Source organism: Cupressus sempervirens, chromosome 6, assembly GCF_028749045.1.
Source record: "Cupressus sempervirens isolate cs-2001-9-10 chromosome 6, ASM2874904v1, whole genome shotgun sequence".
In the NCBI taxonomy this organism is placed as follows: Eukaryota; Viridiplantae; Streptophyta; class Pinopsida; order Cupressales; family Cupressaceae; genus Cupressus; species Cupressus sempervirens.
This window is the reverse complement of record NC_143123.1, coordinates 8817377-8832333: the sequence shown is the minus strand read 5'-3', so window position 1 is coordinate 8832333 and position 14957 is coordinate 8817377. Positions and strand designations below refer to the sequence as shown.

At 35.3% G+C, this 14957-nt stretch overlaps 1 protein-coding gene across 1 annotated transcript in view; it reads left to right on the top strand.

Annotated features, from left to right (window-relative positions):
* Positions 1-972: 972 nt before the first annotated feature.
* The window catches only part of LOC149550748 (uncharacterized), a 43240-nt gene continuing 29255 nt past the window's right edge, over positions 973-14957 (top strand). The window contains exons 1-2 of the mRNA XM_089789580.1: positions 973-1041; positions 1736-1894. The gene's annotated coding sequence lies outside the window, so the exon portion shown is untranslated. The remainder of the gene's footprint in view (positions 1042-1735; positions 1895-14957) is intronic.

The following is a 14957-nucleotide window of genomic DNA, read 5'->3' as shown; positions in this document are numbered from 1 at the left end:
AGAATCCCAAGGGGAGGGAGGTATGTTTGGCTTCTTCCAAGTAGAGACTGCAAAGTTCTCATGCAAAAGCTTAACAACCATGATCAAAATCCCTCCCGCAGCCATCTCTGTATCCCTAAAGATCTCATTATTGCTTTCCTTCCAAACATATCTCTTGGGACCTTGTTGATCTATGGGGAAAGTAAAATTATAGGGATCCCCTCCATTTCTATTTGGTGTTGTTCTTGTTGCTTAAGCAACTTATTGTTATTTTTGTTTATTATTTTTTGGCTCTATTTGCATGACTATTAGTCCTCTTTCAAGGTTGTACCTAATTAACTATTTTTATGCTCCTGTGCTTGAATTAACTGCAAAGAGTAACCTTCTATTCTTTCCTTTTTTCCTTTCATATGTACAATTATAATCAATTAATAGAAAGAGGTGCACAATTTATTATTGTAAAATTAAAAAATTATAATAAAGTTTTTTTAAAAAGTGAATTAGGAGAAAACTTTAGCAACAAAATCAGATGTTGGACATTAATCTTTTGAATAGTCTTCATACAAGTAATTACCAGTCAAAGAGGTGAGGGCGAATGTTTTTTTTTGTTCTTGAAGGTTTGAAGAACTTCTTCAATTAGGAGTCAAGGACTGAGGGGTATCCCTTTCACCAAAATCTAATTGAGCACAATCTCAACCTCATTTTTTATGGTGTCAAAGTCATGCACTCAACAAGATTTGATCTATGGATGGGTCATTCAAAACCATTCAACCTCACTACTAGACCAAGGGCCCATTAAGAGTCAAATGATTTTATACAAAATAAAATGAAACAAAACCAATGAAAAAATAATATAATAAAAAGAGGTTAGAGGGGTAGAAATGTGCTATATGCCCGTTTAGAGATGTAACCGAAGTGATCAAACCGTTTTTTAATCCAGCATAATTTTATAAAACACAAATACTTGAAGTACATCTTCACCGAAACGGCTAACGCAGTGATAGACTCTACCTTTTATTTCAGAAGAGAAGCCTGCTGCACACACAACCAATTATTACAGAGGTATTTGTGACACTGGCTCTCATTTTATTATTTCTTCCGAAAAGAATTTCATTCATTATCAATTTTTCCATGCGAATGTGCTATTCATGGTTTTGATTTTCCTTGCCTCAAATAACTATACAAACTTCAGTATAGTTTTGCATCTTAACGGTTTTTTTCCCGCAATAGACAGATTTTTTTCTAATTACAACATGCACCCACAATGAATCTTGGTTATGCGAGCGTCAATGTTGTTTTCTAACAGGTTTTTTTTTAACGAATGACCTGTTAATGTAAATTAATTGCTCACCTGCTTGGTAGGCACATACCAGAGAAGCCTCTAGATGCACGTAAAACATGTGCAGCACCTCACTGTTGTCTACAGCCGCTTTTCTCACCTATCCTCATAAATGCTTTCATCTAGAATGTACATACCTTTATTTATAAATACAATGGATCACTCTGATTTTTCAGCGCTCAAGTTTGGAGTATTTATCTGTTGTGTTCTATTTCATCTGTGTTTTCAGGCCACCCTTAAACATCCCACATTAAGGAAAAAAATTAAGCTTACAAAAAAAAGTCAACTTTTACTATTTAACACTTTTAGCTTAGGAATGAAACCTTAGTGTGTGATGTTTAAGCTGTCCGATGTTGTTATAGTATTAGAGCCATGGTTGAAAGACTGCGATTAACGTGGAATCTTGCTTTGAAAAAGATTGGTTGATTAGAAGTGTGAAGAAGGGAGATTGTGTTGATTGAGGAAGATCACTGTGAGAAGGCTGCCCCCATTACAAACTTGGATTGAAGATTAGTGACTGCCTATTTGGTGCAGTGAGCTGAGGGGAAATTAAACGATTTAAGGGAAGTGCTGAAGGTATGTTTGATTTCAGCTAAATATTTTTGGTGAATAGATATGTGTGTGTTGGTGCAGTTGGAGAGTAGTTTGATTTATGAAATATTGGAGGAATAAGTTGCTATTTGGGCCAGAATTTTACTATTTGTTAAGCTTCTATTTTCTGCTGAGATTTTTAACACGGTTTAAGTGTTGCATGCTTTTGTTATTTTGATAATCTTTTGAGATATTATATGTGGTTGAGACAGTTTCTTTGGAAGATACAAATTGTGTGCATCTAATGGTTGTTTGGTGATATGATAATCAAGTACATTTGAAAGATATTATTGTAAGAGTACTTTGAAAGATTTGTGTGGCAAGTTAAAAGTAGTGATTTTTGGAAATCCTTGTTTCTTTGGTTCATAAGAAGGCCAAAATCAAGGCGTGATATTTTCGAGATCCTTGATGTTTGTGTGATTTTGTGCTTGTGCATTTTGGATTTAATTATGGTTAGTGAGATGTCTAATCTTGTGGTTAGTGAAAATTTGGTTGGTTCAAATTATGCTAATTGGAAATATAAAATGGAGTTAATTTTACAAATGAAAGACTTATGGGAAGTAGCCATAGAAGAAAAACCCACGGATCAAAGTGAACATGATAAATGGGATAAAAAAGATATGAATGCAAATGCTACACTTTTATGTATGTTCAAAGTTTAAAAACAACAAAGAAAATATGGGAAATTTTGCAAATAATGTATGAAAGAACTAGCAAGTTAAAAGCAATGGATATTAAGAGACAATTAATTCATTTGAAAATGAAAGTAGGAGATAGCATGAATGATCATGTTGCTAAATTGAAAAATTTAAGAAATCAACTTGCAATGATGAAAGTTGCATATGAAGCATAGCTACATCGCCCTACGAGACGGGGGGATGGCGGGACAAGTTTCTGAGATGGGGGGACAGAGGGGGCTTGATTTGGAGATGACGAAGGGATGGTGACGGGGGACGGGGGGGTGGTGGGGGGAGTAGGGGTGTATATACTATACATATGGTACTTAAAATGCTAGTTATGAAAAGATGTACTACAATTATACAATATAAGATATAAAGATGTAAAAAACTTAAACATTGAAAATTGCATTGAAGTTTTGAACTAGAACATCACGATTCATGATCAAATGACAAACAATGAACATTGAACATCAACAAATGAAAGAGTGTCAAATTATAAAATTCTAAATTTATAATATATATTAGTCTTTAGATCTAGAAATGCAAATATGAATAAAAATTAAGAATAGAAGGCTTTTGAACAATGGATCTCTCTAATTTTTCATGATAACGATAATCATCATCTTTCATTCCTATAGAAAATCACTTCATTTAGATTACTATAAAAAAAACATTTTCAATCTCTACAAAGAAACCACATAGGTTTAGCTACGGATTCTCTCAAATCATAAATTAGAAACCTAAAGAGGGTTTTTATCCTCAAAAGATGTTGAAAGAATTTTTAGATTCAATTCAATAGCATAATAGTTGAATTTTTAGGTTCAATTCAATAGCATAATAGTGTCAAATTTTCAGCATATGCATAAATGAGCCCAATTCCTCCTTTATTTACAATTTTTAAAAATTCATAATTCCTTTCCCTCAAAAATGATCTTTTTGACATAATAATAACATGTGCAAAGGGCCCTTAAGTAGGCATGCAATCAACATTAGATTTCCACAATCCATTGATAATATTTTGGAGTTTTTCTGGAATTTGATTGTGTAGCATTTTTTAGCATCAACGTTTTGGATCACACGCAGTGATCCATCATTAGGATGAACTTACTATTCTATTCTCCAGCTGTTCATCTTGATGATGGATCACTGTGTGTGATCCGAAACATTGATGGTAAAAAATGCTAGACAATTGAAATTCCAGAAAAACTCCAGAATATTAGGCATGCAATGTTTAGAACACTTTATTACCTTCCCAATGAGCTATTAAGTTAAGTTGTCATTTTATTATTTCTCAACATCAGATAAGATTACTGAAATATTAATTAATTCAATAACTCCCTCAATTTACAAAAGCATTGAAACAGAATTCGAATCCAACTATGATCACATTGGGATGATATTAAAAATGTAGAATAGTGCTTGAACTTGACCAGTGACTTACTAAAAACTAGACTTGCTCTTCAAAAAATTTGGAGAACATCCTAGGAATCTAAAAACACTTCTTAAAGTGTCTTTGTAATTCATATTGCCAATTGGGATCATTTCTAAAAATACATATATTGAAATTCAGAACCCATATCTTCCAAGAAGTTTGGAGTTCATGAAGAAATTGTAGCATCTTATCAAATTGGAAAACATTCAAAATTGAAATGTGTTACCCAAACATTTTACAGAGGGTTTTAGAGAGAGAGAGAGAGAGATTAGTCATAAAAAAAAAAATTAATTAAACTTTCTCTCTCCTCGTACTTTTCTCTCTCCACGTACTAAAACTTGTAGAGAGAAGTACGAGGATTGAGTTGGAGTTTCATTCCCATTTTCACAATCCTCTCTCTCCATGTACTCCAACCTTTAGAGAGAAGTACAAGTTTTGGTTTTGGGTTTGGGTTTTCACTCTCTCTCTCCCAATTTTTCTCTCTCCACGTACTCCAACCTTTAGAGAGAAGTACATGGTTTGAGTTTTCACACTCAATTTTTCTCTCTCCACGTACCAAAATACTCTCTCTCCCCGTACTCCAACTTTTAAACCTAATCCTAACCCAAACTTAAATCCCAACTTCCAATTGAATGCCGGCTGGAAGTAAAGTTGAAAGATGCAATCTAAAACTGGTTCCTGACAGGGATTTTGGAAATCATTACATTGGAAGAATGTGCAATGAAAATGTCTATGGATAGCTACCAAAGTAGAATAGAAAAGTAACTTTCAATCTCAGGCATAAATCAAGAGGCACGTTTGGCAAAAGCTTCACAAAAACTCATGGGAGCCATTATATCAACAATACTCTTTGCAAGGGTTCATCAACTGTTGCGGCTACATCAAAAGTCAACTTGCTATCAGAAGATTCAACACAGCTGGATGAATAAGGATTGCTCATGTTAAAAAGGAAGTTGAATGAATGTACGTTGATCACCAATCTAAAATGTGCCAAACTATTTAACAGAATACCTCATAAATGCATGCTGCTCGTCCATCACAAGCCAGACATGTGAACTGTTTCAGTAATCATCTTCAAGCTTGCAGACTATGGCATCCAGAATTGTGGAAGTTATTGGGTTGAAAGAAAATCAAGAGTCCACAAGCCTTCCCCTATTGGTAAAGGTTCTATTGGTAAAGGCCCTAAGAAAAAGACACTTGCAGAGCTGAAGGAGCTTTTTATCAGACTATCATCAGAAAAGGAAGAGATGGAAAAGGAAAAGGAGAAGCTATTCAACATATTTTAATCATTGAGTGATAAGAATATGTTATTGAAGCAGGAGTTAGAATTGAAGTTGAGCACAACAGGGGAACCTCAGCCTACTGTCCAGTCACCGACAGTCTCTTCAGACATGCGATCACCAAAAGTGTCAACAGTAGCTGATGCATTAGATTCTTCAAAGAATCTTGTCAACAATTCTTCTACAGCTGCAGCAGTGGGTTGGTATTCAAGTGCTGAAGGGATTTTGCATTGTAATGATATAAGTTGGTTGGTAAGTCGCTTCAACAAGATTCATTAGCCCCCACAAAGTCTTTATCACATACTTTTGCCATTCTAGATGTAAACATGCCTACAGAAGATGTTGAAGATTTGTCTGACAACCAAGTAGTTCAGACAAATAGCAAAGCCATAGTTGCAGCTAAGGCAAGAAAATATAGAAGGGAATGCCTTAGATTGAAACATTCCCAGTCTGTGAAAGTTCACGCAAGATGATACTGACAATGGCAATGGTTTTACATGTACTTAATGAAACTAACAAAGCATTACTGGTGATTGGGCAGGCATGTATCTCATATCGAAGATCATGGAAGCCTGTCAACTGTTTGGTGGAACTACAGCTCAATACTCCCTTGTACTCGCACACTCACATGATTAGGAACAACTTTATGAGAAATAAAATATAGGCAGCAAATGTAAGGCAAGTGAACTGTTTGACAGAATGCATTCACCCTCAACTAAAGCATAGACAAACGATGTGACACATCATTGGCAAGGCTGCAGGTGTAAAGATGAATCTTAGGAAGGCTCAATGTCAAAACATAGACATGACATACAAACCATTTGACATAATGTCTTCTATGTACCCGAATTGCATTATGTTTATTGTGACCAACCCATGAGCATCCAGAATTGTAGAGGTTGCGATGTAGGTTTCTTGATCAATGATTTCATGATAAGAATGGTGATAGATGATGTAATCAGAACTATGTGAGCCGCACATGGAGATTGACATAATGCGTTGGAAACAGGAAATGAAGGAGGGGAGATTATAAACTCCCAATCAGATGGACAACACACTATTACTCAAGTGGGAAGTGGGCACTTTGCAGTAGAAGGATATGGTAAATCTAGTTATTTTTGAAATCTAATGATAGTGGATCGATCCAATGCCTATAGAGACATTGCAGACTTCACTATTCTTGCAACCACTAAGCTTAAAAATGTAGGCAGGTGTAAAGTTTAATCTCGTAAGTACAATTTGATGCTTCGCGATGACGAATATATATATGGAAGTGATGAAGGAACAAGTCAGTGAAATCGGTAAGATTGCAAATTGTCAAAGAATCCAAAATTGTTGAAGAACATGTATTCGATGGTGGAAAGTGACATGTGTCACTTATTGTAACCATAGTTAGGATGTTGTGTTTCAACTTCATAAAAGGTTGGAATTGGTTGTGAAATGCCTTCCTAATGTCCAAATCCTAACTTATTGGGTAGTTACGAACCCGAAAAGTTGGTTATTCTAGATTGGCTATAAATTCCTAAAAATCATTGTAATAGGGGACTTTTTGGACTTGGATATAGGGAACACTTATGCTCTGATAACAAAGCAATTTTTGGAAAGTGTGTACAATTGTTGTTTTTGTGTAATCAGTTATTTCTTTCTTTCTTGGTGCAAGAAATAAAAGGAAGTACATTTGGCATTCTCTTTCCAAGGAATCTAAATTGTTAAAGTGTTGATTCATCTATGATTACTTTCATGGTATGATGTGAGTATTTGTGGATGGTTGAATTGGCATTGTGTTGGTGAAAGTTCTCAAGCGTAGTAGTCCTTGATTGCTCTCATTAATAGTTTACATCATCTTTATGAAAACGTTGAAGGTGTGTGGTGCATTCACTATCAATGTTTTTCCTTTCTATTTTCTAAGTTCTTCTTATCTTTATTGAAAATCCAAAATTTCATTTTACGAGGGAGCTGCCCCTCTAAACGCAAAGAAAGGCTAGATATCAAGGGCCTATCTAACTGTTGTGAATGGTTTGCCACACACATTCCGTTGGGCAAATTCTACGGTGACAAATTTGTTTACCAACAGATTTTTGGCGACTCCGCTGGGGAGATTGAACAAGAAAGATTGACAGTTGGCTGCAATGAAGCACAATGGTGCTTCCACATGAGAACATTTTTCTTGTTCTCCAACCGAACCTCGGCTTTCAAGACACCCAGGAAGATATCATCTCAGACTTGAACACTCTAGCTTGGAGGTGTAGACAAAGTGCATAGCAATATCATCAAGTGAATCAAGTTCTTGAAGAAGAAGAAGAGTTCGGAGAAATCTTGCGAAGAGCCCCTATTGATCAGAACGTTGTAGTTATTGAAAGAATAGTGGTCATTCCAAGAAGAAACAAACAGAATCTCGGTCATATTCAAGGGAAAATAAATAATAACCACTAAGCTGGCTGACAAACCATACACCCGGGTTGATAGACAAAAGGGTTTGGTAGATGAAGATTTTGAAGCCCTTCGGAAGTTAGATTTTAAGCCAGTTACTCCTAAGAAGAAGAAAAAGGTCAAGTCTGTTAGTAGGTCTTCTTCACCAAATAAGGCCACTATTTCTCCTGCGGCCTTTCAAGCTTTGATTCTGCCAGGTACTCTTGTACATTTAGCTATAAATTTGCAGCCCTTGAATATCATTTTTCCGACTATGGCACATCAAGCACCACAGCCACCAGTCCCATGGGGAGCTGCTATTGGTCCTCTAGATTTAGGGAACCAATTACATGACATGCTCGTTGGTTCTCGAAAAATTCTTCCCAAGTTTTCTGGTGACAGAAAAGTCACTACTGATCAGCATATAAGTGCATTCTTTACAGCAAGCAGTGTTCTTGCAATTCAACATGAAGATGTTTCTGTCCGTCTTTTTGTTGAAACACTCACTAAAGCCGCAGCTGAATGGTTTGGACAGCTACCAGCTGGCTCAATTACTTCATGGGTAACCTTGATTCAAGCTTTCGAGAGGAGATTTAAGACTGCTGAAGATGAACATTTGCTCCTTTCCCAGTTGACTCAGATGAAGAAGGAAATTCATGAGCCAATGTGAGAATTCATTGCTCGTTTTAATCAGACGGTGAATCGAATTCCTGTCAACAAAAGACCCACTGAAGCAAATCAAATGACCTTCTTCATCAGTGCTCAACCTTCTGACGTAAGCTTTCAAATACGAAGGACAAGACCTGCTAATCTAGCGGCCGCACAAACTTTGGCTATCGAGGTGGAAGATGACTTGCTTAGTTCAGGAAAATGGAGTCGTGATCTACAAAAGGGAAAAGGTCAGCAAGCTCCTATCTCTACCATTGATCCTTTATATCAAAAATTGGCTAATGATCTGTTACAACTCAAAAAGCAATTGCCTTCTAATTTTAATTTTACAGTATTCTAATTTCACAGTGCAAATGTATTCTGATTTTGCAGTATTCCTATCTACCCTATCTCTTACATAATGGTAAGGAATTTCAATATGCTTGGACCCGGCATGAAAAAATGGATTCACAAAAAGCTTGATGGAACTCTGATTATCACAATGAATAATAGTAGGATTTATGGGTTGACCAAATAATCCCACAAGTAACTTTCTGAGCCAAACTACCTCCCCAGAGGCCATTGTTGTAGCAATGTATTCAGCTTTTGTGGAACTTTGTGCTACTGATGCTTGCTTTCTACATATTCAAGATATCATTGCTGAGCCTAAATTGGAACAACATCCTGAAGTGTTTTTCCTGTCAATAACACTTCCAGCCCAATCCAAGTCTGTGTACCCATTTAAGTCCAAGTCAACTTTCTCATACTTGAGCCCAAGGTTAAGAGTGCCTTGTAAGTATCTCATGATGTGTTTGACTGCAACCAGGTGAATCTCCTTTGGCTCACACATAAACTGACTTAAAGCATTAACAACATAGAAAATATCAGGTCTTGTATTTACCAGGTACATAAGAGACCCAATCATCTATCTATAAAGAATAGAATCTATGGAGGGTGATTGTGCAGCTGCTTCCTTAAGTTTGTGTAGATTTGTCTCCATTGGAGAAGACATAGGTCTACAGTTCCACATTCCAAATCTCTTCAAGATGTCTAAAGTATACTTTCCTCGATTAAGTGTGATGCTATCAGAAATCTGCCATACTTCCAATCTTAGGAAGTAATGAAGGAGTCCTAAATCTTTCATTTCAAATTCTTCGATTAGATCTTTCTTGCATTGATCTATAAGATGATCATCACCTATTATTAATAAATCATCAACATATAGTATCAAAATTATCATATCTTTATCCTTTTTATAATAGAGATTTGGATCAGCTTCATTCTTGAAGAATCCTAAACTGGAGAGATACTTATCAATTGTTTCACACCTTGCCCTTGGAGCTTGTTTAAGTCCATAGAGAGCTTTTTTGAACCTGCAAACAAAAACTTTAGGGTTATGAGTTTCAAATCCTTCGGGTTGTTCTGAATATACCTCTTCTATAATCTTTCCATTCAGAAATGTTGTTTTAACATCCATCTGATGTACTTTCCATCCCTTCAATGTTGCAATAGCTAGGACTGCCCTTATAAAGGTGTATCTGGCAACTGGAGCAAAGGTTTCTTTGTAATCAATTCCCTCCTTCTGAGAGAATCTCCTAGCTACAAATTTGGTTTTATATTTTTCAATGCTACTGTCAGCAACATGCTTGATTTTAAATATAAACTTAGAAAAAACAATAGATTTTCCTTCGAGCCTTGGAACAATTTCCCAAACATCATTCTTAATAATGGATTGGTAGTCTTTTGTCATAGCATCCTTCCAAGTTGTATGTTTAATAGCGTCTGAAACATGGTTGGTTCTAATTTAGATAAATCACTCATGTTTGTTGCATAACTAGAAAATCTTTTGGGTCTTTTTCATTTTCTGAAGGTTCCAAATGGTGCAGTGAAGTCTTATGCTTCCTCTATAGTCTTAATGGCCCAAAGTGGTCTTTTCTTAGGATTTTGAGTTTCCTCAAGATTAAGATTTTCAATTTCAATTTCAATTTCTTCAATGTTCTCCCTTTGAAACTCAGATTCATGATTTTCTTCAGAACTAGGTAAATGTGTGGGATCTTTGGAACTTAGGCCTTTTTTGATGCTAAATCTTTTTCAAATATTACATACCTACTAAGCTCAATGTTTTTCTGACTAGGCATGAAAATTCTATATGCTTTAGATGTTTCATTATACCTGACAAAAATACTTATCCTCCCGGAGGGTTCTAGCTTAGTTCTCTTTTCTTTGGGAACATGTATATATATTGGGCACCCAAATATCCTAAGATGGCTTATATTAGGTTTACCCTTACTAAAGACTTCTTTAGGAGTTCTATCTCTAAGGTGGGAGTGAGGACTTTTGTTTTGAATATAAACAGCAGTACAAGAGGTTTCTGCCCAGAGATAATATACTAAGTTTTGATCAAATATCATAGCTCATACTGTTTCTATAATTGTTCTATTCTTCCTTTCTGCTCCCCCATTTTGCTATGGGTTATAAGGAACAATATACTTCCTCTTAATTCTTACTTCTTTACAAAACTCTTTATATAAATCTAAAGTATATTCCCCTCCATTATCAATCCTAAGAGTTTTAATTTTGTGTCCTGATAAGTTTTCAATTAAGGTTTTGAATTCTTTAAATCTCTTAAGGATTTCTTCTGATTCTTTACATTTTAAGAAGTAAATCCAAGTTTTCCTAGAGAAGTCATCTATAAAAAGTATATAGTACCAAAATCCTCCAAGAAAAGGAACAAACATAAGTCCACATAAATATGAGTGGACTAATTCCAAAACATTGTTAGTTTTTCTAGTGCTATCATGAAATGGACTTTTGGTGTTCTTACCCAGAGCGCATCCTTTGCATATGTTTGAATGATCTTTATTCAACTTAGGTAAACCAGTACCCATTTTCTCCATAGTTGATAAGGCTTTGAAGTTTAGATGTCCTAACCTTCTATGCCACATTTCATTCATATCAGTAGCTTAATGAATTAAGGCTTGAATAGATTTTATGTTTAATTCATACAAGTATCCCTTTCTTTTACCAATCAATTTTGATTTCTTAAATGAAGAGTTCTTAGATTGGGTCATTATTTAACCATCCATGAATGCAACATTATGTCCATCATCTTCAAGTGTTGTAACAAAGATTAGATTCCTCTTTATTCCTAGTACATAGAGTACTCTTCTGAGATGGAAAGAAATACCCGACTTCAGTTTTAAGGTGCAGGTTCCAATTCCTTTGACTGAATGATTGGAATTATAACCTATGATAACTTCGCCATTAACTTCTTCTGATATTGAGTCTAGTACTTCTTTGTATCCTGTAATGTGTCATGATGATCCACTATCAATTACCCACGCTATGCTTGATACTTCATTTGATAGTGCAGAATACAATACACGTTTCTTAGGATCATATAATATTCTAAATTTTGATCAAATATCATAGCTCTTACTGCTTCTATAATTGTTCTATTCTTCCTTTTTGTTACCCCATTTCACTATGGGTTATAAGGAACAACATACTCCCTCTTAATTCTTGCTTCTTTAGAAAACTCTTTATACAAATCTGAAGTATATTCCCCTCCATTATCAGTCCTAAGAGTTTTAATTTTGTATCCTGATAAGTTTTCAGTTAAGGTTTTGAATTCTTTAAATCTCTTAAGGATTTCTTTTGATTCTTTATGTTTTTAGAAGTAAATCCAAATTTTCTTGGAGAAGTCATCTATAAAAAGTATATAGTACCAGAATCCTCCAAGAGCAGGAACAAACATAGGTCCACATAAATATGAGTGGACTAATTCCAAAACATTGTTATTTTTTCTAGTGCTATCATGAAATGGACTTTTGGTGTTCTTACCCAGAGCACATCCTTTGCATATGTTTGAATGATCTTTATTCAACTTAAGTAAACCAGTAACCATTTTCTCCATAGTTGATAAGGCTTTGAAGTTTAGATGTCCTAACCTTCTATGCCGCATTTTATTCCTATCAGCAGCTTCATGAATAAAGGCTTGAATAGAATCTATGTTTAATTCATACAAGTATCCCTTTCTTTGACCAATCAACTTTGATTTCTTAAATGAAGAGTTCTTAGACCGGATCATCATTTTACCATCCATGAATGCAACATTATGTCGATCACCTTCAAGTGTTGTAACAAAGATTAGATTCCTCTTTATTCCTGGTACATAGAGTACTCTTTTGAGATGGAGAGAAATACCCGACTTCAGTTTCAAGGTGCAGTTCCCAATTCCTTTGACTAAATGATTGGAATTATAACCTATGGTAACTTTGCCATTAACTTCTTCTGATATTGAGTCTAGTACTTCTTTATATCCTGTAATGTGTCATGATGATCCACTATCAATTACCCATGCTATGCTTGATACTTCATTTGATAGTGCAAAATACAATACACGTTTCTCAGGATCATAGTTTTCTTCTTTCCTAGTAACGTTTGTACAATTTACTTGCCGCTTTGTATTCTCAGGGCAATTAGATGTATAGTGTCCAAATTTTTCACATTTGAAGCATTTTATTTTGGATAGATCTTTCTTAGGTTTGTCATTTCTTTGATTACCCTTCTTCTTGAAGTGCTTCTTCTTACCTTTATAGGAATTTGTGTTGAGAACATGAATTTTTTCATCTTTGGTTTTCCATTTTCTTCCTTTATTAAGTTTCCTAGATTCTTCTTGAAGACAATCTCCTTTAAGTCTATTAAAGTCCTCCTTGTGAGGATATTTCCATGAATTTGGTAACCCATATATAGCAATAAGTATTAGCTCCTTCTCTTCAATTATGTAATGGGCACCCCTGGATGTCCCAAAAAACTAAACCAAATTGCTGAAAGGAATTATGTCAAACAGTTTGCATTCAACTTCTTAAAACCCCTTATAACTCCGGAAATCAAACGCTTATTTGTTTGTTGTGTTTCATGCATGGAATTGGTATCATACAACATAAACAAGAAAGGAACTACAATAATATGCGAAGTGGAAATGAACTGCTGCTAATAAAATGTTATTTTTAGAATTCATAAAACCAAATACATGGCAGATTTATCAACTCACTAATTACTTCAGCAATATTGTCATAATACTCCAGCCCATGCTTACGAACTTGCTGCTGCAATACTTTGTCCTTCAATCAGTCCACTACCTTCGTAATACCATTCCCTCAAAGCGGCATAAGCGTCGGACAAGTAGTGAAGAAGATATGAGCAAAATACCAAATCTGCCTGTAGCCGGGAATGCAACTAAACTGCCTGATAATGAAGCCAAAAACAGAGAATTCCAAAGGCCAAACCCCAAGGGAATGACGTCTAGAATGTTACAAGAGAGGATAGACGTCCTCAAATGCCAAGAACTGAGCTGCAACTCACATACCAATTTCTTCTCATATTCAACCTGCCTAATGAAGCCATAGATGCTTCCTTTTATTCTATTCCCACGGGTCCGCTCAACTCATATGGGCAATGTGGGATAAAAGATGTGTAATATAAAACATATATTAAAATACCCCTTATGTCTCCCTTGGGTACACATCACCATAAAATAAATATTAAAGTAACACTTTAATATTTTACAATTAAATTAGACTTTACTTTAATAAAACTTCAGGCATTAAAATGTATTAGCAATCGAACTCTGAATAATGCGAGTGATAGATCATCGGAAAGCTCTCACCGAGGAGTATCGAATCCAATCACCAAAATTGACCTGCACTGTGTCCTGCTGACTTACTAAAAATAGTAAGTATGCCTGAAACTGAGTAAATCAACTTCGTTTTGGCCCAAACTGGAAATGACTAGGCCAAAACACTCCAAGATCCCATTAAACCCTTCGTTAGCCCTCGGGACCATGTAGAACAAGGCTAACGCACACACACTTGGTCAACTGCTAAAATGGGGACATTACAAATTATGGTCCCTATACTTGCAAGTTCATCTCTTAGACTAGCCACTTTTAGGAAGGGTTCATAGATTCTCCCTTCTTTATCTGTATATGATTCAGTTGCCTTTTTAGTGCAAGGGTTCTAGTTGCATTTTTAACCTCATATGCATTTAGCAATGCATTCATCATATGCAATGTTGTCTGATGTTTCATTTTTGACCCCATCTAATATGATTTGCATGGCCTTTAATTCATATAATTTTATGAGGATTAGCATCAGGTTGCTTGGATTCTTTATCAACAAATTGTATTACATCATTGTCTTCAAGAATCATCATAATTCTGAATTTCCAAGCAAAGAAGTGTTCTTTTCCATCAAACCTATCTTCAGATCTGATTGTGCTAGCCATTGAAGGTAGAAGGTGTTGCTAGATATTTTAAATCTGATTGTCAATTTGCAGAAGCTAGGTTTGACTACTAGAGCTCTAATACCATGTAAAGTTTCTACAAATTCAGAACTTCCAAATCTGATATAAAGCCTTTATACTTTGCTGAAGATGACCTATATCGATCCTATGCTGTAGACACAGTATCCTTTGGCTGATGTATAGTTCTGCAATAATATAATTAATTCTGCTAGTAATTTGTATGAGGCAGGGAATGCTAAAGGAGCAGACGTCTTGTATTTTTGTGTGTTCTTTATCCACATTCCTATCTCTTA